At 40.8% G+C, this 26,584-nt stretch overlaps 1 long non-coding RNA gene across 1 annotated transcript; it reads left to right on the forward strand.

Annotated features, from left to right (window-relative positions):
- LOC147254880 (uncharacterized) lies at window positions 1-26,170 on the forward strand. The gene is made up of 4 exons (XR_015118071.1): window positions 1-153; window positions 2,071-2,163; window positions 25,656-25,747; window positions 25,994-26,170. It is a non-coding gene; the product is annotated as an uncharacterized LOC147254880 (long non-coding RNA).
- The last annotated feature ends 414 nt before the right edge of the window (window positions 26,171-26,584 follow it).

Genomic DNA, 26,584 nt, shown 5'->3' on the forward strand with positions numbered 1-26,584 from the left:
TTGAGCGACCCAGGTAGCTGGGACTTCAAATTAGTCTCTAGTTTAGCCATGTACCTCTATATTTGAGTAAATCTGAGTATTTGGTGTTTTTGTGGCACATGAAGTTCAGTTTGTGTTTTTTGGGGTCACAACTCAGACAGACAATCAGTGCAGGTAATGAGACTTAGTGCTCAAAAGCTCACATCCTAGGCATACAGCTAGTTTCTTCCCTTTGTTGTAGCTTCCTCAGGTGTAGCGATGTCACTTCTTAAGCGTGTGTGTGTTTATGTTTTGGTTATTTTTATAGTGTTTTTTCATTGATTTAATCCATAATTCAGATTATTATCATTGGTTGTTAGAGTTAGGTGACATCTTTTGCTGCTGCTCAGCACGACTACATAACTTTGCTCTCCCTTTCAAATTTCAGCCGGCTACATTTATATTGTATTTGAGACGGATATTAGATGAAGAATTATGTTTCAGGAATGCATCATAAAAAGTGCCACCCTGTTAATTTTCTTTAACATATCTCGTATAGATCAGGATGGTGTGTATTTGTCAGGTCTACTGCGAATACTGACATTTTACCAGCTCATAAAACATTCGCAAAGCAGATTGTCTCTTCTCTTTAAATGTGGTGGTGAGTCACAGCCACCTGCAATTTATGGGAACCATTTGAAACACAGAAACCTGTCAATCACTCATGAAAAAAAAAAAGATTGATACAAAGTGATATTTATACGCTGCTTCGCTGGTTACCTTTTAAGATACTTTGTGATTGTTTTTTTTTTTCCACATTGATGCAAACCTATTCACAGGTAATCGTCAGTAAAACCCTGTCAGGCTAAGAATGGGCTGTTTAACTCCACGGGAAGCTACATGCTGATTATATGTATGACTTTCTGCATTTTTTTTTCCTTTTTTAAACTCAAAATAGCCTCTTGTAATTGGAGTATATGAAGATATCTGCTCGGGCTGTTGTCATTCACTCTCACATAAATGAAAAGTAACACACTGCAATTCGAATAACCCAGTTTGGACAATGTCAAGGGCATGACATTTCCACACATCACACATCAAACTCTTAGAATATTACACTTACCCCTGAGGAGAAAATGGATGTCTGGAATTTTAGCGTGACATACAGTATTTGCAGTAAGGTGTTTGGATATTTACTTAAATAATTGTTCAAGACCTTTTCTTATATCATACAAAAGTTTCATGAAAAATAAATCTGCTATTGCTTCCAGTACCAAGAAAATATATAATCTGTAGCAAATATTCAATAGATATTAAACTTCATCATCACAATGTTTGCAAAGTTGAGTCAAAATACAAATATGGGAGACGGAGTTGTGTTTGTTTACTGGTTCCGTCTCAATCTTGAAGGGTCCTTGAGCAAGACGGGGAATCCCCAAATGCTCCTGGCTAACAGGTCGGAAGCCTTCGCCAATTAGCGCAGAAATGCACGTATTTCAGTATCTGTGTAAAAAAAACAACCTTTTTTATGTCAGTACTTTTTCTAGACAGTTGTACTGTCTCCTTTATTTCTGACGGTGAGTTTACACTACAAAGACCTTCAGTTAATCTTGGTTGTGGCTGTGGCGTATCATTACACCGCGTGGTAATAGCAAGACCTTTAATAATAATAGTTAGAAATTGTCTGTGTTGATGAACAATAACAGGTGATAGCTTGAGGCTGACTTATTAATCAGAGTGTAGAAGCACTTTACAACACTGGTATCAATCAAGGGTAATTAGAATTTAGAATTGTGCATGATTTTCTCTGTTATTCCAGTACAAAGAAGTGAATACTTTTTCTATAAAATGTTTTAATTAGAGCAAATTGGATGTTAATTAACTACCAAAAATGTGATACATGTTTCAACTTCTACAAAGATAATAAAGATCCGAGAAATTAAAATGATGCATTACTGAAAGGACTGATGACCTTTTCCCACGTGTTGTTGTTTGGCGTCTTGGTAGAAAACAGAGACACGTTTCATTTTGGGTTTTCTTAGAACTGAATGGGAGTGAATCATTCAAAAGATTATGTTATACCTCACCTCTGTAATCGCTCTTGCCCTGTAGGGACGCTCTTCCTTGTGTTTGTCCTCATCTGAAAGGCCTAATGGAACTGGAACAGTTTTGAAGCACTTAAACTCACGATGGACACAGGCAGAGGTTAGTCACGTAATTACAGTGCAAGCTGAAAAACTATCAAAAGCAGAAGAGAGGTACCATTTTACGAATCAAAAAAAATGAAAGTTTTCATTGAGGAGTTGTGTTTTTTTGACAGTGAGTTGCAGAAACACCAAAAAAAAAAAAAAAGAAAAAAAAGCTGACAAGGAGCACATGAGGGAAGCATGAAAAAGGAAAGTAATTTCTTGCCATGGAATTCAAAAGACATTTGAGCTTTTCTAGACAAAAAATGTCTGCAGGAAAACAATCACTGAGCATTTTAAGAGAAATTATCATTAGAATTTAAGCCATTAATGTACAATTTCTCTTCACCTCTATGTGGAATAACGGTCATTCAGTTGCAGGCTGCATCATCCTGTAATTAACATGCACACCTTTGCAAAAAATATATTTGTGAACAAACTAATTTATCCAACAATGAAGTCTACACATGAACTGTTCCCTCATCCTAAACAAAAGATGAATATTAACAGAAACCCGGGTCAAGACCATCTTTGTCCGCCGGAGATCCGTCGTCGTGTCCTAGAGGAATCGAATAATGAGGAAACCAATTTCCTCTTTTGTTGGCTATGTGAACCATGTAATCAACAAATCCAGGAAAACACCCTCTTGGAGGAGAAGCGAAATATTGGAGCTTTTATTTCCACTGATTGTCATTTATATATTCTAGATGAAAATTTGCCAGGTGCTATGATGTATTATAATCCTGCACGCTATTCACTGTTGTACCTTTGTGAATTTTTTGCCACCAGGAAATAGTTCTTTCTATCTGCTTTAATGTCTGATATCAGAATTCAGATGGAGGAAACAAAAAGAACATTTTTGCATCAAATGTCACTTTTACTGTTCACCTCTGGGAGGCAGAAAAAAAGATGTTTGAAAGTGAATTTTAATGAACTGCACATGATGGCGGAGAGACTCTTAGTGTTGCAGGGCAAGAGTCTACCTCCTGTTGTGGGCTTGAAAATCAGTGAAAACACCCTCCCAGGTGTTGCTCTACCAGATGGGCATGAGATGGGATAATATATTCCCAGAGAGTTGGCTCTGCCTTTGAAAAATGCTGTTGCTGGGAGAAGATGGCCTTGCACTGTGTGAAAGGCGAGCCGCAGGGGGGACATATGCTCTGATATTCCAGCAGGGGTATAGCTGCGGGGCCTCGTGGCTGTTCTCTGCCTAGCAGGGGTACATTGGGTTGAGTCACGCCTACACAGCCCAGCAAGAGAACCAAGCAAATGATAGAGAATGAGCAGCGGCATGCTCCTCAGGTCACGTTTCTGCATTTACCAACGAGGACACGAGGGAAGATCTGATCACAGACTGAACTAATAAAGTGTGAGGGAGTCGCTGTCCTGCTCAGTGCTTCCCTGTTATTCAAGCAGACGCTGAAGAGAGCCACTTAGATATGAGTTATGCTTTATAAACATAGATGAATGCTGAATCTTTAGGGAGGAGACACAATTTTGTGAATGTAAACACTTGGTATGTTTACATAATGTTTTATGCAGTTGGGTATTGCTCTGCTGTAGCTCTCCCTGCTATTGGTGTTCTGCCCCTTTTCTATAGGTCCTGCTACACTACTTAACATGGTAGTTGAAGGGTAGCAGTCAAGGGAGTCATCAACATGGCATGTCCTGACAAGGTGTTTCTGGACAGATGAGGAGATTAGTTCATTTTGCAGGGATTGTATGACGCAGAATTTATCCACTGTTCTACAACTTAAACAGAAACAGCGTGGCCCTCGACGTGTTGACAGTTGTTTGTAACAACTGCCTGACACCGCTAGAGGATGAATCTATTTCATCTATTTGTCTCTCTGGAAGTTTTCCTTACATGGGGGGGGGGGGGGGGGGGGGTAACGTGACCATGACAAATGTTGGATGATGAAGTTCTATTTTAGTCCACTGATGGATTTTCAAAATCTGGTGTCTCTAAACAATTTAAGACATCTTGTTTGGTCCTGTAAGGCTCTGCCTCCGAGGAAGATGACTAATTCTGGTTTTGGACTTTTGCTAAGCCTGAAAATAGCTAAGTTAGAGAGAGAACTTTACTGAGTGAGGATCTCAAAACAAAGCGCGAACAAAATAATGTGAACACTTCGTGGAAAATTAGCGTGACATGAGCTGGCACTAAAGTGAACCAGACTTAAGCCAATAACTACACACACACACACACACGCGCGCGCACACACACACACACAGATAATTATCCAGCAACACACACACTTTGCAGTACCAAAATTGCCTATGATGCATGTTCCTATTCACTAAGAGTATAATAAGTCAAGTTAAAGCAAATAAGAGCTGTTTAATTGTTTTCATCATCTGATTTCAGAACATTTTTTGAAGCATCACAAATCGACCACTTGCTGCCTACAGACACTACCAACAAACATCTTTAAAATGTTTTTAACTGCTTGGCACCAAATGTACTTCACAAAGTTCTCATCCATCAAGTGTTTCGCTACAAATTCTGGAGACGAGTTATTAAACCTCTCTTAAACACTAATTTGGTTTCCCCTGTAATAAATAACTACAAGCACATTTTAGAATTACACTATTGTAGCGAGATCATTGGAAGATGGTTTTGTTAATACCTTTGAGTCTAGATTTAGAACAGACCACTGCTATGAGCCTGATTTTTAAATTCATTTTCAGTGCTGCATTTGACATGGTTAACCAGAAAGTAGCTCAAAGCCTGAAATTAAATTGAGTGAACAAAAATCAGTTCCTCAAGGATTCATTTTCGCTCCTCTCCTATTCAGGATCTACATGTGCGGTCTTTCTCAGATTAAATAACATTACAGTGTCTCTTGCTACTTACTATATGCAGATGACACACATCTCTACATTACAGTACCACCACATGAGTACAGTCTCTTGTATTTGCTCAATACCTGTATTGGTCAAACTAATGAGTGAGGCAGACATTTATACAACAACACAGGAACAAAAAGAAGAAAAAAATTGTTTCTGGTCCTCAAAAATGAAAAGCCAAAATGTACAACCCAATCTCAAAATCATTGCTGTAGGGCGTAAACCATGTACGTCCAAATATCACTTATTCCAGAAGAATTCCCATGAAAGCTAAGCTTAAGTTCTCCTGGCTCTTTTCAGAAAACATCTTCTCATTGATCAATTAATCTAAAATTTTGATGGTAGATAGGGATTAAGCACACCCAACAGCAAAGAAATGTTGGTTTAATTATGGACCCGTATCTAAATATCAATAGCAACTACCATGTTGAAAACATGCATGAATTGCATGAATTAAAGGATGTCCTGATGAAGGCTGAAATGTTGGGTCCCCATCCTTTGTCCCTGTTGGTGAGTTCTATCTATTCATCTTCAGATCTGTATTCAGGTAATTTTGAAGTTTAACAACATAAAATACTCTCTCTGAGAAGGGACATCCAACTCCTCCAATGTAACAAAGAACTAAAGGATTTCTGTCCAAACGAGATATAGAAAAACTTGTTGATGCATTTATTTTCAGCTGGCTGGACTATTGTAATGATGTCTTCACAGGTCTTTGCAAGAAATCAATCAGACAGTTGCAGCTCATCCAGAAGGCTGCTGCCAGAGTCACTCTAACATCAAGAAAATAGAACACAATATATCTGTCCTCAATCACTGCACAGGCTAACTGTGTGTTAGAGGATAAATTATAAAACGCTTGAACTTGCCTATAAGCTTTTAGGCCTAACTACATGTCTTATTTACATGCAGTGTTCTTATTACCGGACAGAACAGTTTTTCAAACTCAACCTGCCAGAATTAAAAAAATGAAAACACTCCTAATAATGAATAGATGAATTAATGAATGAATGAATAAATAAATAATGCATTTGAATAAAAAAAAAAAAGCTGAGGTAATCTTTCTTTCTGAGGCAAGAATCCTACCAATATTAACTGAAGTAAAAATTTAGTTGGAGTTTGAGCCATGCAAGGGAAAAAGTTTGGGCACCGCTGCTCAAAAGAATTCTAGGTATGGCTAGTGGGTTTTTGTTGCAGTTTGAGGCTAACAGCCAACATGCGAAGAGGAAAGTGGAGTGAGCAAGTAGCAGAAACAGTATTATCTCTTATGATCTGCGTATGTGATTAATTATACTATCCTCAAAAGGTCCTGCACTTCCCGTTAATGCATTTCCCTCCTTGCAGTCACATGCCATCTCCTGATGCCGATTGGAACATATAAGAAACTCTCAGAATACATTTGGTAACAGCACTACTTAACTGTCTAATACATTTAGATAGTGGTAAACTGTGGGACATTAAACTCTTAATGTCCTCATACCATTTTTATGCTGTTGGATTTCTCTGGCCTGAGAAGTACGGTAAATTCCCCTGTGTCTGACTGGTGCTATTAAAATGAATCAACTTGACTTATCAAGTGCCACATTGTATTGCAGGTTTGATTTTAATTCACACAGAAGTCACTCCTTGAGGACATGGATCCTGGTTTACTACCAGATTTCACACTGTGGTGGAACATTTGATGATATAATTTATTTTATGTATTTGAAATGATTGCAATGTTCATCAAATACCCAGACACAATTGAATATACTTCTACAACCTCTAATTAGCTTGTGTCACCACAGATTAGGTCCAGGTGTGTTTGGCTTCAATGATGAGCTACAGGTGTGTCTCTTTCTATATAATTGCTGCCTCCACTCTGTGCTGTCAGACTGAGAGAGATTTGGCTCACATTTATGTGTGGATCTTGAGCCTGAGTGTGTGGCATCCTTAATCATATTTGCCATGAAAACAACAACAAGGACGATGCCATCTGAATTCTAACATGACGTTCATAAATCAATTGCCTGGTAAGGGACTCGTTTGAAAGTTTGCAAAAAAGTTAACATTAAGAAATGTGATCGGAAGAAATTCTGGTTTTGTCATAAAATGGCGATGTAGGTAATGTAACCTAACGGTAACAAACTGAAAACAAAACAAGTAGTTGCCATGGCAACGTACAAGTTATTATGCGTATTTGTTTCAGGGATGAAACCTGGGACTATTTTGTTCTTCTCATTGGCGAAACCAGAGAGACGCTGGTCAAAATAAACAGCTGTCATGAGTTCAGTGTTCGCTGCACCAGAACTTATTCTGCCATGTGTTTCTGTCTCCCAATTTGTGCATTGTCACAAAAACCAACAAAAGCGAATGTGAATTGGAATCTTAATGTTACCGGCCCCCCTTTTGTGTTGTGATACTTCAAAATAAAGGTCAGATGGGGACGTGAATAAACTGCAGACAGTGTATTAGCACGGTAAGGGGGTTTGTCTCAAAATATGACAGACAAACTGCATCAATAAAGGACTGATTAAATAGAAACAGGACTTGACAATATCACCATAGTGTGTGTGTGTGTGTGTATGCGTGTGTATATGTTTTTCTAACAGTATTTTTAGTTGCTGTAAAAGTAGTGTTCATTTAGTCTGCGCCCTTGGAAATGTATTGTCTGTGCTAGAAGCTGAGGCACGCTGAGATTGTTCCTATCAGTTGAAGACGAAAGCAATTATGCTCGGTTGTTCTGCAGAAGTAAATAGAAGCACTTCTTTGATATGTGACTCTGGCCTTGTTGAATTGCATGCAACGACTAAGTTTATCACTCTTAATGAAAGAGGGTTCCGTAGACCACACTCCATTACGCATGAGCCAGATGATAAATTACATCGGCTCCCATGACTCGCTGACCCCATGGGATGTTTAATTAATCAGAGGCTGGACATAACCACCATTAGTTGGACGAACAGCAGACAAGGCTGCCTGGACATATTCTCTCACACGCACGCACGCAGGGGCGCACACACACACACACACAGATAATTATCCAGCAATATTTGCAGCTTTTTTTTTAACACTACCAGAGACCCATGGATATACAATATGTGTGTGAAAGACCTCGCAGGGTTAGCTTGTGGAAGCTGTTAATCAGGATAACATGAATAATTGAGTTTCACAGATTAGCTGGAAGGCGTCGGTCCATTACAGGTTCTCAAAAGTACGATTTAGTTAGGGGCCCTTAGGAAGGACGCTGAAGAGGGATTCAGGGGATCCCTGACAATATCATTAGTAGTTTAAATCAAATTAATTTTAGTGGGACTGATCACAATGAGAGAAAGAGCTAATAATGCCACACCACCCCTAAAATAGAGGGGAGGTAATCCAGGACCGAATCAACAGCAACTATCTCATTGCTGAGCTGCGTCCAGAGACTATAAAGCAGTCTGGAGTTTGTGGCTTAATATGGATTCATTTCTGGGTCTGAGACAGGAGATGAAAAGTCCAATTTCAGTCATATAAGTAAAAATACCTGTCAAATAATAGGAGTTTAAATTGACCAACCAGTCAAACACAAAATTTCAGTTCTAAAGGCATTCGAGCAGGGATTTTAAACATTTCCTTCTCAGTAAAACATTTTATATGACAGGAAAATATAATATATGGTAATTTAGGTGCAAACTCTGTCAAGACCATCAAGCTCAAGATTCACAAATGCAAAGCCAGTGAGCAGTCTTGAAGGTGCGGAAGAGAAAGGGTTGCAGTTCGTCCAGAATAAAATTCTGTAGATGATTTTCAATTTATCATTTTGATCTTTTTATCATCTAAATCTTAAAGTCTTATCCAACGATATCTGTAGATGGATAAATGTGATTTTAACTGGGGCTGTTCAGGCTGGTTGGAAAGAGTCAAAAAGTTCCATTCAGATTAATAGTGGACGAGTCGTGGGTGGTTGAAAAAAATTCACAATTAATATGGTAAAAAAAGTCTCTAAAAAACACAAATGAGGGTTAACAGCAGCAGAAACAGTTGTCTGCCTCATCGAAATAATGTTTGCTGTGACTTTTATTGTACAGGACATTTGATCAATAAAAACAAAGCTTCCTCATGTAGCACAAGGCACTTTTGACATTTGATGAAGTCTAATGATTTCTTTTTAAAATATAATTATTTCTCTAATATACTAACAACATGCTAGCTACTGTAGAAAAAGTAAAGAAACAAAATATTGATTTGAAAAGTTTAAATTAACTTCAGGGTGTGTAATACTCAGGACTGTTCTGTGGCAGAGGTGAAAAAGTACATTCTAAGATTGTTTTATGGATATTTGTATTTCCAACCAGAGAGGAGACTGGAAGTGGGTGTAGTTTTCACTGGAAGTCTTAGTTTGCTTGTTTGTTTTTGTAAAAAAACACTTTTTTTTACAATTCAGTGGAGGAAAACAGGACCCAAATGCAGATGGCGGGCAAAGTGTTCAACAAAAAGGGTATTTAATGATGAACAGTCAAAGGAACTCAAAGTACCAAATGAAGAGAAAATACAAAGAAGTAAACAAAACCAAAACCTACACTGGAGCGTGGGGGAGCAGGGAACACGAGGGAGAGGACATGAGACTGAGACTGAGACGACTGACAGCAACACCAACAGCCATAATCTGAAAACAATCAAACAATGATCGACACAGACAAAGGGAAGCATGGAGATTAAATAGTTTGGGGAAACAATGCACGGGTGGTGCAATAACGCAAGGGAGACACATGAGGTAATCGCAGGAAGGAGCACAGGAAGACTGGACACAAACTACAAAATAAAACAGGAACACGAGACAGGGATCGTGACAACAAGATTGGAATAGAAGCAAATTAAGCACATTACTAAATGAACGACACAAGAAAGGAAGTCCATTATCATTTTTTATTATTATTAATAATAATGATAATAATTATAACAATAATATCATATTGCATCCTCTGTTGTCTTGTTTTGTCATCAACGGCTTTTTAAAGTTGAATTAAGACTTCAGAATTCACAAGTGTGGGACTTACTAGCATACCATTGTTAAATATCTTCAGCTTGTGGTAAACAGACCTTATTTCAGACATTTAAATTAAAATTCTGCTCCTCTGAAGACAGTGAAGGAGTGAACACTGGAGCTTCACTGTGACTGTGAGCTTTAGCTGAGTTGATCAACCTAATTGCTGCGTCAAGGCGTGGTCAGTAAATCTGTTACTTCAATTCCTGAATAAAATTTTTTTTTTCAATTCTTTTATATAGCAGCAAATCTCAGGGACTCTAAATTTGTTACAAGTAACTGACTTCCAAAGGTTATTCAAGCATGTTGTTTCCTCCGTAGGAAATTTCCACTCAGCATCACTTGGCTCTATGGTTTCCAGAAACTTCAACTTATTTACTGTGGCACTGGGAAGCTCATTCTGCCTTCAGTCTCCTTCCAAATGCAGTTTACTTCAGAGTGCTTGAAAATACCGGGTAGGTTTATGACAAAGCTGTCCTTGGCTCTGCCTGTGATAGTAACGACCAGCATCATGACTGCCTGGCAGATCAAGGCCTTTCTTGATCCAGCTTCTGTCACGTTTCACTGAATATGGGGGGCGACAAGTGGCACAATCCAAGCTCCATCAATTATATCTTTAATCCCGAAATAATACTTTCAACTTCATGTACTGTAAACTGTGCAGTGACATGCTACTCCTCCTTACAAAACTAAATCATCGCAACTTGAGTGACATGTTTTCTTCTCTCTGCCCAAAGACCCTCCCCATCTATTTTGGATTTGGATTTTTTTTGTCTCCTTGTGCAGTACATCTGTCAGTGTTCACCCACTACTCAGAAATATACACTGTAATTTGATAGGGGTCAAACGGCTGCATGCATTGGTCCAATCCCATCTATTTCTATGAGGCAGAATTGTAGGGGAGAGTGGATGAAAGAGTCTAGTCCCTGCATGTTTCTTTTTGAAAGCGTGTTCTTGCTTACTGGAGAGTTTTAAATGTAAAGCCGGCTGAAAGTAGTGCCGTATTTCAATTGCAGTCCTTTTAAATCTCAGTTGCACGCCCACTCGTATCACCTTTGATATCAGATGAAGGTGACAGACATTTCTGTTGTCCTGCATTTCACTGAGAAAACTCACCTTGGATAAGTGGCTTTGGTGTGCAATCCATTTAGCTATTTAATAATTCGGTATCTATTTTTCATTTACATGTGAATAGAGCAAAAAAGATACAATGATCAGAGGTTTCATTGGGAGATGCAGCCTCTGTGTGGCACTGTGCACTCAGTGTCCCCATCAGACATGGCGGACTTAGCCAGCTCTGCACGAACAGCCCTCCTGGCTCCTCTGGTTTGTCTCATCTGCTCTCTGCATGCTGAGCGTCTTCCAATCTGGCCGCAAGCGATGCAGGGACTGGCGCTCTCGGTGTCAGCTCTCCTCAGGATTGTCAGAAGTCCTCTGTCAAATCCCCCTACCGGCTGGCCCTGCAGGCTCCAAGGAAATTAACCAGGAGGAGAGATTAGGGAGGGGTGACACTGGCAGGAACTTTATTTCTGTTGATGCTGCAACAGTGTCACTCTTTCACAAAAGACACATTCACCGTGATCCCTGCCAGTGGTCATTTGATTTGAGGTAGTTGAAGAGCACAGACACATGTGCTCTCTCTCTCTCTCTCTCTCTCTCTCATACTCTCTTTCTCTCACACTCTCTCACACACACAAAAGACATGCTTTTTTAATGTGTCTGGTGACTGACCAGCAGCTCACTGAGTTTCGCTGCATGTTCCTCAATTTTTTTGAAAACCCCCATCCAGTGCAAAAATGAATTAATATTCAAATTGGATGAGAAATTCAAATCTTCTGCACATCTATGACAACCTCTTCCAGATTTTCAAAACATTATTTGACCTTTTGAATTAAAAAACAAAAAACAAAATTAAAGCTGCAAGCAGCGTTGTTAGGGCCTGAGCCTCCTCGCACCCGCGGCCAGGTGGCAATCGTCTGCCCGAATCCAATGGTGTAATTGGCAAATCCCTGGGCCTTGTAGATTAGGAGATAGAAGCCTGACTGTGTGTTCCCACCAAACGCGAATTTTCACATTCGCGCTAACAGTTTCCATACAAAGTCTATGCAAACGCGCGAATGACACAAATTTTTAGCTGGGCGGCACAAATGATGCGAATGCGCGAAATTAAACTTTGGTGAAAAATTTGCGTTACGACAGCCAATCAGCGTTGAGGTTGTCCCAACGTCACGGCTGACTGTGTCACAAGATGGAGGACAAGTTGATTGTGGCTATGTGTGGGAACCCGGTGCTCTATGACACTAAGTGTCAAAATTACAAGAAACAGTTGAATAAGTTGGTGTCCATTCGTGAAATTCTGTCACCGGTCCTAGCTAGCAGGTCATTAAACTGGCCAGTCGTCATCCGAAAATACCGCTGGAAGCGGCAGTTATCCACCGCAGCCCCTGGAGGAGCGGTGAAATTCACTGAGCGGTGAATTCACCGAGCTGTGCTCGCTTCTAGATGGTGTTGTTAACCCAGATATGACGGCGTTTAGTTTTCTGACATAGTTCAACCTTCCACAGCAGGTACAACGCAACAGTTCTTTGAATATCCATGGTGAAATGGCGGAAAGAAATGTTGTTGGAAATACTCGGTACTCGGGCAAGTGAGCGAATTCGCGTATTTGTGCGAATGACACAAATGGACACTAAAACGCTCTGGCATCAAATTCGCGCGAATAACACGACGCAAAATTTGCATTTGTGTTGGATGTGAACACACAGTGGCTGTGATGCAGAGCTGAGAGCCGGCCCTTTAACTGTGTGTTCACAGCAAACGCAAATTAGCAAGAACAGTTTCAATACAAAGTCTATGCATAGGCGTGGATGATGGGAATTTTCAGTCGGGCGGCGCAAATGACGCGAATTCGCATGGTGACTTTCGTGCCGCGAATTTGCGATTTGAAATGTCACCATCCGCACAAGTTGAAAATGGATTGCCCCTAGACTCTCTGCCTGTACGTTGGGGTTACCCCGGTAGACGAAAAGGTTGCTTCCCCTGGGTCAGGGAACGGGTCCTGACGGTGGTATGCGCCGAACACCAGTTCAGAGTATCCACCCTTTTTGGAGTCCTTGGGAAGGGTACTGAATGGTGCCCCGGCTGGGGACTCCATTGTCCCACTGGGAGACTTCAACGCTCATGTGAGCATTGACAGCGTGACCTGGAAGGGCGTGATTGGGAGGAACGGCAGGCCCGAACTGAACCCAAGTGGTGTTCAGTTATTAGACTTCTGTGCAAGTCGCAGTTTGTCCATAACGAACACCATGTCCAAACATAAGGTTGCCCCATGTGGCACCAGGACATCCTAGGTTGCAGGTCTATGATCGATTTTATAGTCGTATCATTTGAGTGTGTGTGTGTGTATGATAAACAAATAAATCTAGTAAATAAATGATACTCACTGACACCGGAGGGCGTGCGCAGCTAACCCAACAGGGCCGCGGGAGTGTGAGGTTGAGGTGAGGACGTGGGTGGGGAAGCCATAGCCGTTACAAGCTGTTTCCTTTAATTCTTAAGAAAAACTTGAAATTATAGATTAGAGATGAAAATGAACAGCTCTCCATAGCAGTGCCAATTACTAGGAGGGCTGCATTCTTTAGTGGCAAACTAGAATTCACATCATACCTGCTCAGAAACCTGCTGCTCATAATTATACAAAGGGAAGGGACAAGCTGTCAGCCTAAACAAAAGCATGCAGGATAAATGTGACACACATCAACCAAACCAGCTGCAAAAGAAACAGTGTACAATAAGACAATGGGAAATCAATATGAAGTCAGCAAGACTCTTGAATGTCTGCATTTCATCCTGTCTCTGCGACTGAGTAGTTAGGAAAAGAAAGATATTCCAGCCCCAAGTATTGATATCATCACAATATGCCATGATAAAATTGCCTAGCAACTCAAAAGCCAGCTTTATTTCACTTTGTTACTGTTCAGCACTCTTTTATGCTTCCATTGAAGCTCACCTTAAGTGTTCAGTGACAGTTTGCAACTGCCATCCATCCATCCATTTATTTTCTACCGCTTATCCTGTTAAGGTTAAAGGTCATGGGGGGGCTGGAGCCTATCCCAGTGTCAACGGGTGAGAGGCGGGGTTCACCCTGGACAGGTCACCAGTCCATCACAGCGCCAACATAGAGACAGACAACCATTCACACTCACAGCCACACCTACGGTCAATTTAGAGTATCAATCAGCCTCGTCCCCTCTTGATGTCTTTGGACTGTGGGAGGAAGCTGGAGTACCAGAGAGAACCCACGCAGCCCCAGCCCCCCCCCCCCCCCCGACCCTTAACAGGATAAGAGGTAGAAAATGGATGGATGGATGGTTCTTTGAGACATCACAAATATCATCGGACTAAAGTGAAGGAATTGTGATTGTGTTATTTCATGAGGCTGAAAAGCAAAAAAAAAGTATTATTTTATAGTCATTTACTTCACACGTCCAGTCCTTTTGTCTGGTTTTCTGCCTTTGCATTTGTCTCTAGGCCTTCAGGTGATACACGTATCCCTCAGTTTCCTATTGAGTTAAATCATTTAATTTTGGTGCATTCATTTGAAATATGTGTCCGTGTATTAGACTGTAATAATGAAATTGGGTTACAAGAATGAATGTGACGGTCCAGACATTCCACGGGGATATGATAGCCAAAGCTGTGAGATAAATTCAGGTCACTCCAACAATATGAGCATTATTTTGCTGTTGTGAAAGCCTCTGCTGTTCTGGGAAGGCTTTTCCATGATGTTCCAGAGCCATGCAGGCTGTTGGTAATCCTTGCATTCAGAGTTGACATCCAACCCGGCTTGGCCCACAGTTCATCTGGAAAGAGTTGGATGGGTAGAGGTCAACGCTCTGTGCAGGCCAGTGCCAGACCAGAGCTGGAAAAAATGTCAATTATATAGACCTGGCTTTAGGAAAGTTGCAATCAGGGTAATCAAACATTTCCTTGTATGTCTTTGGCCTTAAAACATAACTTCCCCTGAAAGAATATGTATTTTGCCTTTTTAAGTATTCATAAATGGATGTCTTAAGACATCTTCCCTCCTGCATGACTTCCCTGGGAACGCATAAAAAAGAATCAGCCGTGTATTTTAGATGGAAGCTCATCGCTAACTGACAATTTATGACAGAGAAGACTGCCCAAAATATCAGTTGAGAAACTCTTAAGCTCATCTAATATAATCCAGATCTTCTTGAGGATTAGACTTGCAAATGTACATTTAGCAGTTTTCTGAAGTCACAAGGAAGTGATACAGGAGAGGAAAGTGTCTTCATGAGCAATTTGTGAGCAAAGTTTGGTTTGGGATGCCATAATAAACACATAACGGCATGACAGATCTGTGTGTGTGTGTATGATAAACAAATAAATCTAGCAAATAAATGATGTTTTAGTTCATGCAACCATACAGAATGTATGATTAGAGCACAAGGAATTAATTATTCCTCACTGATCACATCTTTAATGTAGAAGACATCCCCATTTATATAGCACTTGTCATCAAATTCCCTCTGAGTATTTTTGGGAAGCCTGACGTACTGAAAAAAAGTACACCGGGGTGTAAAAAGCCACTGACAAAGATTAAAAAAAGTAAAAAATTGCAGTGACAGAAGACGTGATGATGTGATGATTACCCTTTTTCACACCGTTTCATTCTTTTTGTAGGGGAATTGTAATGTGCTGTAGATAAAAGTGAATCGTTGCCTGCCTGCGTTTCCTCTTCATTTGCCACGTGCCCACCCCATGTGACTTCACAACTGAACTGAAGTTTGTCCCTGTGCATCTAAATGAGAGGCTCTTACTTCCAGCTTCTAAGAGGCTCTTTTCCCACTGATTATAATGAAGAGGAGTTTTGATTCAGAATACAAGGAGGGATGGAGGAGAAATGGGTTTGATCTTGAATCACGGAAAGGGCGTAGGAGTCCTCGGGGTCTGGGCTTCTTAAAAGGTGCTCATAGCCCCCGGGGAAGACGTTCCCCTTCTGTGTGTCTCATCTCCTTCCACCACCCCCGCTTAGTCAAGATCAATTATGATTGACAAGTGCTCTGATTCTGAAATCATTTAAGTAGCTTGATCTATGGGAGGATATCAGCCCCCCAAACCCTTTACAACCCCCCCCCCCTCCTCTTTTCTTACGCCTCCGTCCCACCGTTAGCCCAGTTTGGGATCATGCAGATTACCTGAGGGATTTGAGCTTTCACTGAAGTCCTTGCGGCATCTCAAGAGGGCTTTCAATGACTTGTGCTCTGTCTCCAATTCAATTGAAGGCGCCAGATTTGCCACATTGCAATCTCGTTGTTCATGGTTTGTTATGCAGATACTCAAAACTGACGTCTTAAGCTTAGAGACTTACTTCAGAATTGTTAATTTGTTATTTTTTTCAGAAATATACCAGAAAATGGATTATCCTCGCTATCTCCCTTTAGCTAGTGTTGAGCATTATAAGCACAACATAAAATCTCAATTATTATTCGGTGTAAACAGCAGCCTGCATCTTGAGTTTTCTCAACCTAACCCAAATGAGCGTGATAAGGAGATGTGTGCACCAAGTGTTTGTCCAGGCTGGATTCTCGTCAAATCAAAGGCAGCCATTTCTCCTGAGTCAGACCCATCCATCCATCCATTTTTTTATACCGTTTATCCGTTAAGGGTTGCGGGAAGGGGGGGGGGGCTATCCTAGCTGACATTGGGTGAGAGGCGGGGTTTACCCTGGACAGGTTGCCAGTCCATCACAGGGCCATCAGGAGCAATTAGGGGCTCAAGGATACTTTGACATGGTCACCGGGGGAAGTGAGGATCAAACCAGCGACCCTTCGGTTACTAGATGGCCACTCTACCTCTGAGCCATGCTGCCCCCCCCCCCTCCCAGTCAGACTGAAAAACAAAATTCAATAACCTTAAATTCCAAATAAAACATCAACTCAAATGAGCAGCAGAGGAATCAACTCAAGGACAAAGACTCAGAGGGTTATTCAGCTGTTTGCATCCTTTTACCAGGCTTTGGCAGTCAAGATTCAAATATCTAAACATCTACTGGATGGATTAACACATAAATTCCCTCTTAACTTTGGTGACTCCCCCAGTCTTTATTCTGTCGACATGATGGTGTGTTTTTGCATGTTCTAACACAATAACTGCACCAAATTTACATGAGTTTCAGTTGCCCTCTTTGTCTTTCCATCTACCCCCCATCCCAATTTGATTTTTCTTCCTAGTACATAAGGTCACTATCCTGAGGAGGGTCTTGCTAGAAACCCTCTCCTCCTCTTCCTCCCCGCATCCCTCAATGAGGTCGTTAACAGGCTGGTTGCACTCCTGCACCAAAACAACTTTGTTGCACTTTAATTTAAAGTTGTAAAGTCACGGCGTACAGAGAGAGAGCAACACGGCACTTGTGACTCATTTGTCTTTGACCATAAAAGCTATTAACAGTGAATGATGTAGAATATTAAAGTTCAGACTTGGCAGCGTTGTGATTGTGCTGATCTTAATGGATTAAAATTTGTCCCCTTTTCAATTCATTTACACGCAATTTCATTTCCGCTTTTGGATCCTCTCTTATTACTGACTCACTCTTGTGCAAACATATTCCAAACAAATAAATTATTACAATAAAAATACTTTATAATCGTTTGGAGTCATTTGTTGCACATCACTACATCATCTCGGGAGGTCAAAATATGACGCTACCACCTTGTTGAGTCTTTCTTATATAGACGTACATCTTTCTATAAGTCATAGCTGCCTGTCAACTATTTGCCCCCCCCCCCCCCAAAAAAAAAATAGCTGCAGAGGCAGCAGCAGCAACAGGTGGCTGTCTCGTAACCTGTTAGCTTGTTCTACTAGCACAGTTTCTACGGTCCATCTAAACTCTGTCAGAATTACATTTGTTTAGTGTACTTGACACATCTTCCAAACGGAAAAAACAAGCAAAACAACAGAGATAATTTATGAATGACGGGACTTCTCGTTGACCCGCATACGTGCACTGAGCTACGTGGAAACAAGATGTAAAGGCAGGAAGCATTCTCAAAAACCTTTTAAATGTGCTGTTTAAGGCAACATATTTATCTATTCAAATATTCGCTAACTTTCCCAAAACATTCTCAGAATGTCGAAGTTAAAAGTGAATGTTAAAAATTTCTCATCCTTTATTATAAAAACATCCTCTGCTAACTGGGCATCCATCCATCTTCTTCCGCTTTGACAAAATCAGGTGGCGGCAGCTGCGGATTGAGTCAGCCTCCCAGACCCTGCTGTCCAGAGCCGCACCCTCCAGCTCTTCTCAAGGCACTCCAAGGCCAGATGAGATATATAGTCCCTCCGGTGTTCTGGGTCAACCACAATACCTCTTGCCAAAAAAAAAAAAATCATGTCTGGGTTAAAACACACCTGATAACGTTGTGTATGAGGGAGCGCCATCACCGCTGCTGCACTCCAGCTCTAATACCAATGAGCTGGGCTTCTTGGTGTTGCAGCATGTTTCCTACCCAGGGGACCTGTGTTTAAGACCAGGTTGGATCACTGCAACTGCTCCACCCACACGGCGGCTGTAAATTTGCTCTGAGCTAACCTGCTTGGTTTCGTAGAGAGGGAAAAGGCTGCCTTGCATATTTGTACCGCATTCACACATGAGGCCGTGACATTTAAAGCCTCCCTGTTTGACAACCTAAGATGAGAGGAGAAAGCCGACAACAGAGTGATTATGTTCCTCGTTCTTCACCAAACACAGACAAACTCGATAGATTTCCTTTTAATTCCTAATGACCTCATTGTCCAATAATTAAAAGGCTGTCAAGCTGTATCTAATATATGTCCAGAGGAATTGCTTACACTAGCTCATTGTTCCTGTCTTTAAATACAGTCCAAGTCCTCCAAACAACCATAAAGGGCCAGATATTGACCATCAAGCACTAGAAGTGGTGCGGAATTTCCCCTCAACTGATCACTGTGAAATTAACTGTGATAACAACTGCTAATGCTGCATTCTAAAACCCTGCGACTCACTTTCCATCCTCATACTTCATTATTTCCTCTTCCCACTGCTTTCAGTGTGTGTGCTCATGCCACCGGAAGGGATTTCATGGGGAAATAAGTCTGAAAACTCCCAAATTAGGCCAAACAAAAGCACAAAGCTCACCACTGGGGATACGGTTAAAAGTGCTGACAATTTTATTCTTTCTGAAATGAGACATACCCCAGCTGCTTCAATGAGAAAATCCCACCCTCTGCTTTGCAATTAGGCTATTCCTTGATTTACTCAAGCAGAGGATTTAGTTAGTTTGAACATGAGACACACATTTGAAGAAAACTGATATACTGGAACAAGGATTTTGGTTTTTATTTGTTCGTTATCTCAGCCCCCCATTGGGCACTCAAGCATTGCTTATAACAATATTCATAAAACATTCAACACATTAAAACTATTTGGACAACTGAGGGAGGGGATCTTATACTGTATGTACTGCAGACCCACAGCATCAGACCAGGAAAGGACAGTGCATTAGTTGATACTAATATCAATATTTTTCATAATCTTTGTGGGGCTGTGAGTGGAAATCGAGGTCCAGCCAATTGGTTTTCATTCCTAACAAGGACTGTGGAGAGGCAATTTAATTTCTTCCTCTCCCTGCCTCCAGGGAAAGATTTTTTTTATTTTTGTGCTTTCCTCTGGAATGAAAAAAAGAAAAGGTGTCAACATGACTTTATAAGCACTAAGCACATTCCCTGCTGTGACAGATATCACCTGACCCCAATTTCTGGAAGGCACGGAATAGACACATTCTTGTCACTGAATATGAATGTAGCATCATCCCCAAATCTCCTTTATTCAGTATTTCAGAATCATAATGAAGGATGAGATGGAAGTCTGAGCATCCTTCACTTAACTACAAAAATAATCTGGATGCAAAAGAGAGCTCATGAATATCAGAACCTGTTTTATTGGGTAAGCATGTGTACAAGGACAACAGCTGGACAAGCCAGCTTTTGTGTACTTAAGCTTCCTCCCACAGTCCAAAGACATCAAGAGAGGACGAGGCTGACTGATGTGGCTGTGAGTGTGAATGGTTGTCTGTCTCTATGTGTTGGCCCTGTGATGGACTGGTGACCTGTCCAGGGTGAACCCCGCCTCTCGCCCGTTGACACTGGGATAGGCTCCAGCCCCCCCATGACCTTTAACCTTAACAGGATAAGCGGTAGAAAATAAATGGATGGATGGATGGCAGTTGCAAACTGTCACTGAACACTTAAGGTGAGCTTCAATGGAAGCATAAAAGAGTGCTGAACAGTAACAAAGTGAAATAAAGCTGGCTTTTGAGTTGCTAGGCAATTTTATCATGGCATATTGTGATGGTATCAATACTTGGGGCTGGAATATCTTTCTTTTCCTAACTACTCAGTCGCAGAGACAGGATGAAATGCAGACATTCAAGAGTCTTGCTGACTTCATATTGATTTCCCATTGTCTTATTGTACACTGTTTCTTTTGCAGCTGGTTTGGTTGATGTGTGTCACATTTATCCTGCATGCTTTTGTTTAGGCTGACAGCTTGTCCCTTCCCTTTGTATAATTATGAGCAGCAGGTTTCTGAGCAGGTATGATGTGAATTCTAGTTTGCCACTAAAGAATGCAGCCCTCCTAGTTATTGGCACTGCTATGGAGAGCTGTTCATTTTCATCTCTAATCTATAATTTCAAGTTTTTCTTAAGAATTAAAGGAAACAGCTTGTTACGGCTATGGCTTCCCCACCCACGTCCTCACCTCAATCTCACACTCCCGCGGCCCTGTTGGCCCGAGCCGCGCACGCCCTCCGGTGTCAGTGAGCGCGCTCAAGAAGACGGCACCCTCACCTGTCGCAATCTACGTTGATCATTCACTGCGCTCTATTAAAGCCTCCTGCAACAGTGACAAGTATAGCCTTCAGTCTTGAGTCTTGAGCATCGCATCTGATAGCCTAAGAGCTCATTGTCGAGTTTTATCCTATTGGAGCTTTTGATCACCTCCGTATTTCCCTGTCTGCCTGCAGATAATTCCCACTTTGTTGGACATCCTGAATTCTCCTTCAGAAAGGCCCCGTGCTTGAGCCGTCGGCTCAAATCCGGAACCTTCTTGCTGTGACGCCACAGTTCAAACAACTGCAACACCGTCCCTCCCCCTTTTCAACCATACATTTAATATTTAAGCACTGTCAAGAGAAAGGACAGCAGCTACTCAAACGGAATGACCGACCACAGTTCCAAATAATAACTGTTGCAAACTAGGAATTTTTTGAAAGGCATAAATTGTTTTTCACAACAAAATAGGAAATCCTAGATTTTAATCATTTATATATTTATTTTTTTAAAATGTATTATTAATTTACAGGAAATGGGCCACAATAAGAATAGCAAAGAAAATACAACAAATGAACTTACAGAAAATGTTGTGTAAACAGATATCTCTTTGTATCTACATATCAGTTGTGACAGTCAAATTTAGATCAAATTTATGTGTTCATCCCGAACTAATTAAATATGAAGCCAGATTTTATTTTCAGACAGCTGAACCGAAGGATTGCATCCTCCTGCTGATGTTCCTGACATACAGGGTCGGGGTTTTTAGTTGAAATGCAGCTTATCTTGATAGTTGTCTGTCATTTACGGCTGTGGCATTAGCTACTCTCTGCCTTTCTTAGCTAGGCCATGCAAACCGCAGCCATCGTTCTCACTCTAATGGTGTTTTCTGTCACTCAGAGAGAAGCGCTTGGGGAATGTTTATTGAATTCTATTCACCACGTCAGCCATATAAAAGCGACAAGCTTAGTTGTGGACTGAAACCTTGCGCAGGCAAATCTGTTTGTTACATAAACACACATGAAAGCACCTGAGACAACGCTTCGCCTGCATACATGAGCACGTGCACGCACACACACACACACACACACACACACACACACACACACACACACACACACACTCAAATTGCATCCACACACACACAAATTGCATCCAAAAGACATCTGCCATCATGTGACCACGAGGCATTCAGATGCTCCACTCCAATGAATATAAAGTATAAACACTCCTCCAAATTCTCCACCCCTGGCCTCAATTTCATGCCATTATCTTGGCATAATAAACACATTAGCTTCTCCCTACCCAATTCCTGCTCCTAAGATGAATCTTTCCCCACTATATAAAATAATTTGCCAACATTATATGTGCAGATGAATAATTCATGAGGGTTCGTGAAGAGTTTCAGCCCCATATGAGTCCTGGAGGAAGACAGACAGGCTGACAGACACCCAGGTTCTACAGCTGGACAGCTCTCAGGGAAAAAAAAACAAAACTGGAGGACTTACCAAAAATTTCTGCCTTTGAAAATGATACACAGTCCCCCATATTGAGTCTGAAGGCTACTTATTCACGCAGGCATGAGGGCACTAAGAAAGGATCATTTGATGTCTATTGAATTTTCGTAATTGCTTTAAGTTTAAATGATTTCCAGGATTCTCTGTCCAGACAGGTTCTGTATTAAACATGCTGCACATATCTCCACTTTTCGGCTTTACAAAATGCAACTTTTTGGTGTTATCGCAGTGAAAGATGAAAACAAAGGCATCCAGCTGTGGAAACGACATAAACATGAGAGGGTTCAGTGATGGTGACAGCAGGGAGGAAATGTGATTTTTGAGTGACGCCAAATGGGTTGTGGGAGAATTTAGGGAACAGATGGCAACTTATTGTGAGCTTATGACCTCAATGATGAACAAAGTACTTTCCTACATTAACTCACTAAGTATTTGATAAATATGTCATCAGCATTTGAGGACTGGATGTCACTAACAGGTCAACACATGCTCAGCTCAGGGCTCATGTAGGGATCCATCGCGTATATTTTAATTTAATCAGATTTTGTGATTGTGTCCGTCATTTATTTCTGAGAAGGATCTTTTTTGTGTGTGTTTGTTTGTCCTCAAGCCATTCGAGGGTCTATTGACACATTGTAGAATTGATAGAATAGATTTGTTACTTTGGTGCAATATGAAATAAAAGTTGACTTGTAAGTAAAACAAGTGTGTAAAAAGCTCACATTCATAGTTAAAACCAGACACATCAAAGCACAAATTTTGTTCAAAATGTTGTTGAAACTGCACACGTCATTTTATCACATCTCACCTTTGCAATAATTCTGCTCCTTCTGCTCAGCTGCACCTGTCAGGTTTTGATTCTCAGCGAAGGTGAATCGCTCCCAAACAAAGACTTGAACGCATTTTTGAACAAAATTAGCGAGGAAGAAAACTTTTGTGTACGCTTGAGAAGTTTTCGATCTTTTGATTGAACTCATTAAACACAGGAGTGCAAGCAAGCGTTTGCTGTATTCCAAAAATATCTGCGCAAATGAAAACAGACAGCGATTATCGAGAGGTGCAACTCTCTACAGTTGAAGAGAGGGTGAACATTCCGACAGGTGACCGCAGTTTTATTAACTCTTGACAGAAATATTTAAGTTAGGTACCTAAATCATAGCTGGGAGGACATAAATAGGTGGGAAACAGGCAGGATAAACACCACCTGACAACTTCAGAACTGCCATTAAAAAGAAACGAAAATATACATCATCAAGGGAACTTTTTTCTTTTGTCAAAGTGGTGGCTGAGCAGATTATAGGTCTCTGCACCTGTTACATACCTGTGCAGCATGTAGCTGCCATCGGTAATGGGTTGTGAGCAGTTTTTTTCAGTGAGATATGCAGCAGGTTACTCCGTCTTCTCCTGCTGTTTACGTCCCCAGCTGGCTCTGCGTAGAGTCCTGATTATTATCCAACTACAGTTTCATGGTTACACGTACAGTATGTTTAATCTATCTATATGAAGAAAAAAAAACCTCAGAAGTGCACCGCTACATCAAAAAGCCTGTATAAATGTATTAATTTGTTATTTTAACTGGCGACCTGTCCAGGGTGAACCCCCCCGCCTCTCACCAGAAAGCTGCTGGGATAGGCTCCAGCCCCCCCCCCCCCCCCCCCCCACGACCTTTAACCGGATGAGTGGAAGAAAATGGATGAATGGATGGATTTTATAAAAATGACTAACAGTATCTGCTATTGAACCTTATTGCAGATGTGGTGGAAAATCTACTGCACTTTCTATTCGGCCAAAATTCACAAACAAACCCCAAAACAAAACAAACAACAACAACAACAACAACAACAACAACTGACTCACCTGGCAACTTTCCAGCCCCAAACCTGCTTCTCTAACCTTTAACACGCCTCTATCTATGTTGAATTCCTATGGGATCGCACACTGTAATTAAACCACTGCTGAGAAGTATTTATTTTCATAGCTACAATAACCAGATGTCAAAACAAGAGGAGCGTGAGCACGTCACTGTGCAAACAATGCAAACTCAGGTAAGATCTTACATGAACCCCAATTTATTAAACATTGGTCCCATCTGAGCACTTTCCTGAACAGCTGCTGTATGCTGGCACTCTTATTAAAGACTGACAGAGTATGCCAGCTTTAATTAGGTGGTGCTGTAACACTTTTGTAAGCCAGAGGCATGCTCTCTCCTGAATAATGTCAATAAGGGCAGAAACCTCGAAGGGATCCCATGTGAATGCAAATGTTCTCGCTGAGATTGTTATTTACTAAATGCAAATGGGACGTGCGAGAGACCAGCTGATGTCTACAGTATCTGTAGTTACTTTGAAACTTATTTTACGACTCTTTTGTGCTTATGTGGAGTTTGGCTCGTGCGTAAAATTGTGTCTTTTGTCTTTGATGACTGTTTTTGCTTCTGTTGCGACTTGAAAAAGTCCTGTTCTGAAAGGTTTTGGCTCTTCTCTGTCATAGCTGTTCTCTCTCTCTCTTTTTTTTTATTTTTATTTTTTACATATTATGCATTTTTACATTTTTACTGGAATCTGGATTTGTGAATCACATTATCAGTCAAATTTTTCAAATCAGATCTGTTTCGTGTCAGGTATTACTTTTTTCCCACAGCTGTTAAGAAGGTAGGCTGATGTGAGTCACAAATCTGCAAGTTTTTTCGTCCATTAAAACAGTTTTGATTCTGTGAAAATGCCAAAGAGTTAAAAACTACAACTAAAGATAAGTTATGTGATGTCAATTCATGTCACAAAAAAACAACAACAATTATTATTCAGGAACTAGTTCTAGTACCTGTACTAGTACTAGTAGTCAAGGTACTGATAAAGGAAGTGGTGGTAATACCCAGACATATTTCCTATCTGAAATATGATTCAGAATGTTTAGAGGATAGTGGTTTTAGTGGTTTGTGAAAAAAAATAGTTCATATTAGAGTAGTAGACAGAGAACAACGTGTGTAATCTTTTCTTCACTGAACTCTTTGTCAGAACAAAACATTGGTAATATAAATGTAAATGTCAGACAATCAACTGTTTCCGATTGAGGGATTGCACTGCATTGCTGCTAGAACCCCAGACAGATCTTAAAATGAAGGCCTACATTGAGACCACCAAGGGTGGAACCCTGGCAATTTAAAGCATAATCCAGATTGCATTCAGAATATAATAACGGAAAATAACAAACTGTACATTGTGGCCATGCTCATGATTGTAATAGCGCTTTGTATTTTTATCCTCAGTGGTGTCGAGACTCAGTAGCAGTCCTGATCAACTGCTTCACCGCTCTGCAGAGGACTGAAGATCGCCGCGACTATTTCACTGTCTTCAGAAGGTCTGATGGAATCATTCAGCCCCCAAGTTTTTTTTTCTCAAATTCTTGACACTTCATTTGATATTTGTAACTGCAAGTGAGATACTGTGGTATTTGCATATTATTGAGAAACAAAGTGCTTCTCTGAATATAATATTGTCAACATTATCTCTGAGTATAGTAGTGGTAGCAGAAATATAGCAGTAACCTGATGCTTCCTGATGGATTGTTAATGGTTTTACCAGCTCAAAAATATCTCTTTAATAGGTTCAGCAGTCGAGATGTTAAATTCCAGGGATGGCTCATACTTGCAGTCTGACTCTGGGCACGAGGAGATATTACAGAATCTTTTCAACCCTACAGTTCCAGCTTCTTGTATCCACAGGTGTATCTTTAATTTTGATGAATAATCACCTCAGCGAGATCACTTACGTCTTATTGGTTCGTCCCACACAAAAGAAATAAACATGTCAGACTGAAGAGAAATGTCAAAATGAACTCCCTGCACTATTTGAATTTTTATTAAATAGCATGACAATGTAACTCGGATTATTTTGGAGCATCTGTGCTGAATTCTGTGACAATAATGGTGAGAGTAGCATAGTGTCACACTGGCATGAAGGAGGAAGAGAAGAGGTTGACCTGAAGGCCACTGCCACTGAGGCAGAAACAGCAAATCAGTGAATGTGGAGAGTGGAGGCAGGCTGCCCTTTGAAGGTTTCACAGGAAGTTAAGTGAACAATTCAAAGCTAAATCTTCAGCTTGGTCTTTGTCTCCTTGTCCCCACCTGCAGTTGCCTGAGAGTTCTATGAATGTAGCTTCATAATAACTGATGAAGTTTCGACAAGGACGAACCTG

Source organism: Aulostomus chinensis, chromosome 10 (genome assembly GCF_037954235.1).
Source record: "Aulostomus chinensis isolate RoL2024-O1b breed Wild chromosome 10, RoL_Achi_v1.0, whole genome shotgun sequence".
NCBI lineage: Eukaryota > Metazoa > Chordata > Actinopteri > Syngnathiformes > Aulostomidae > Aulostomus > Aulostomus chinensis.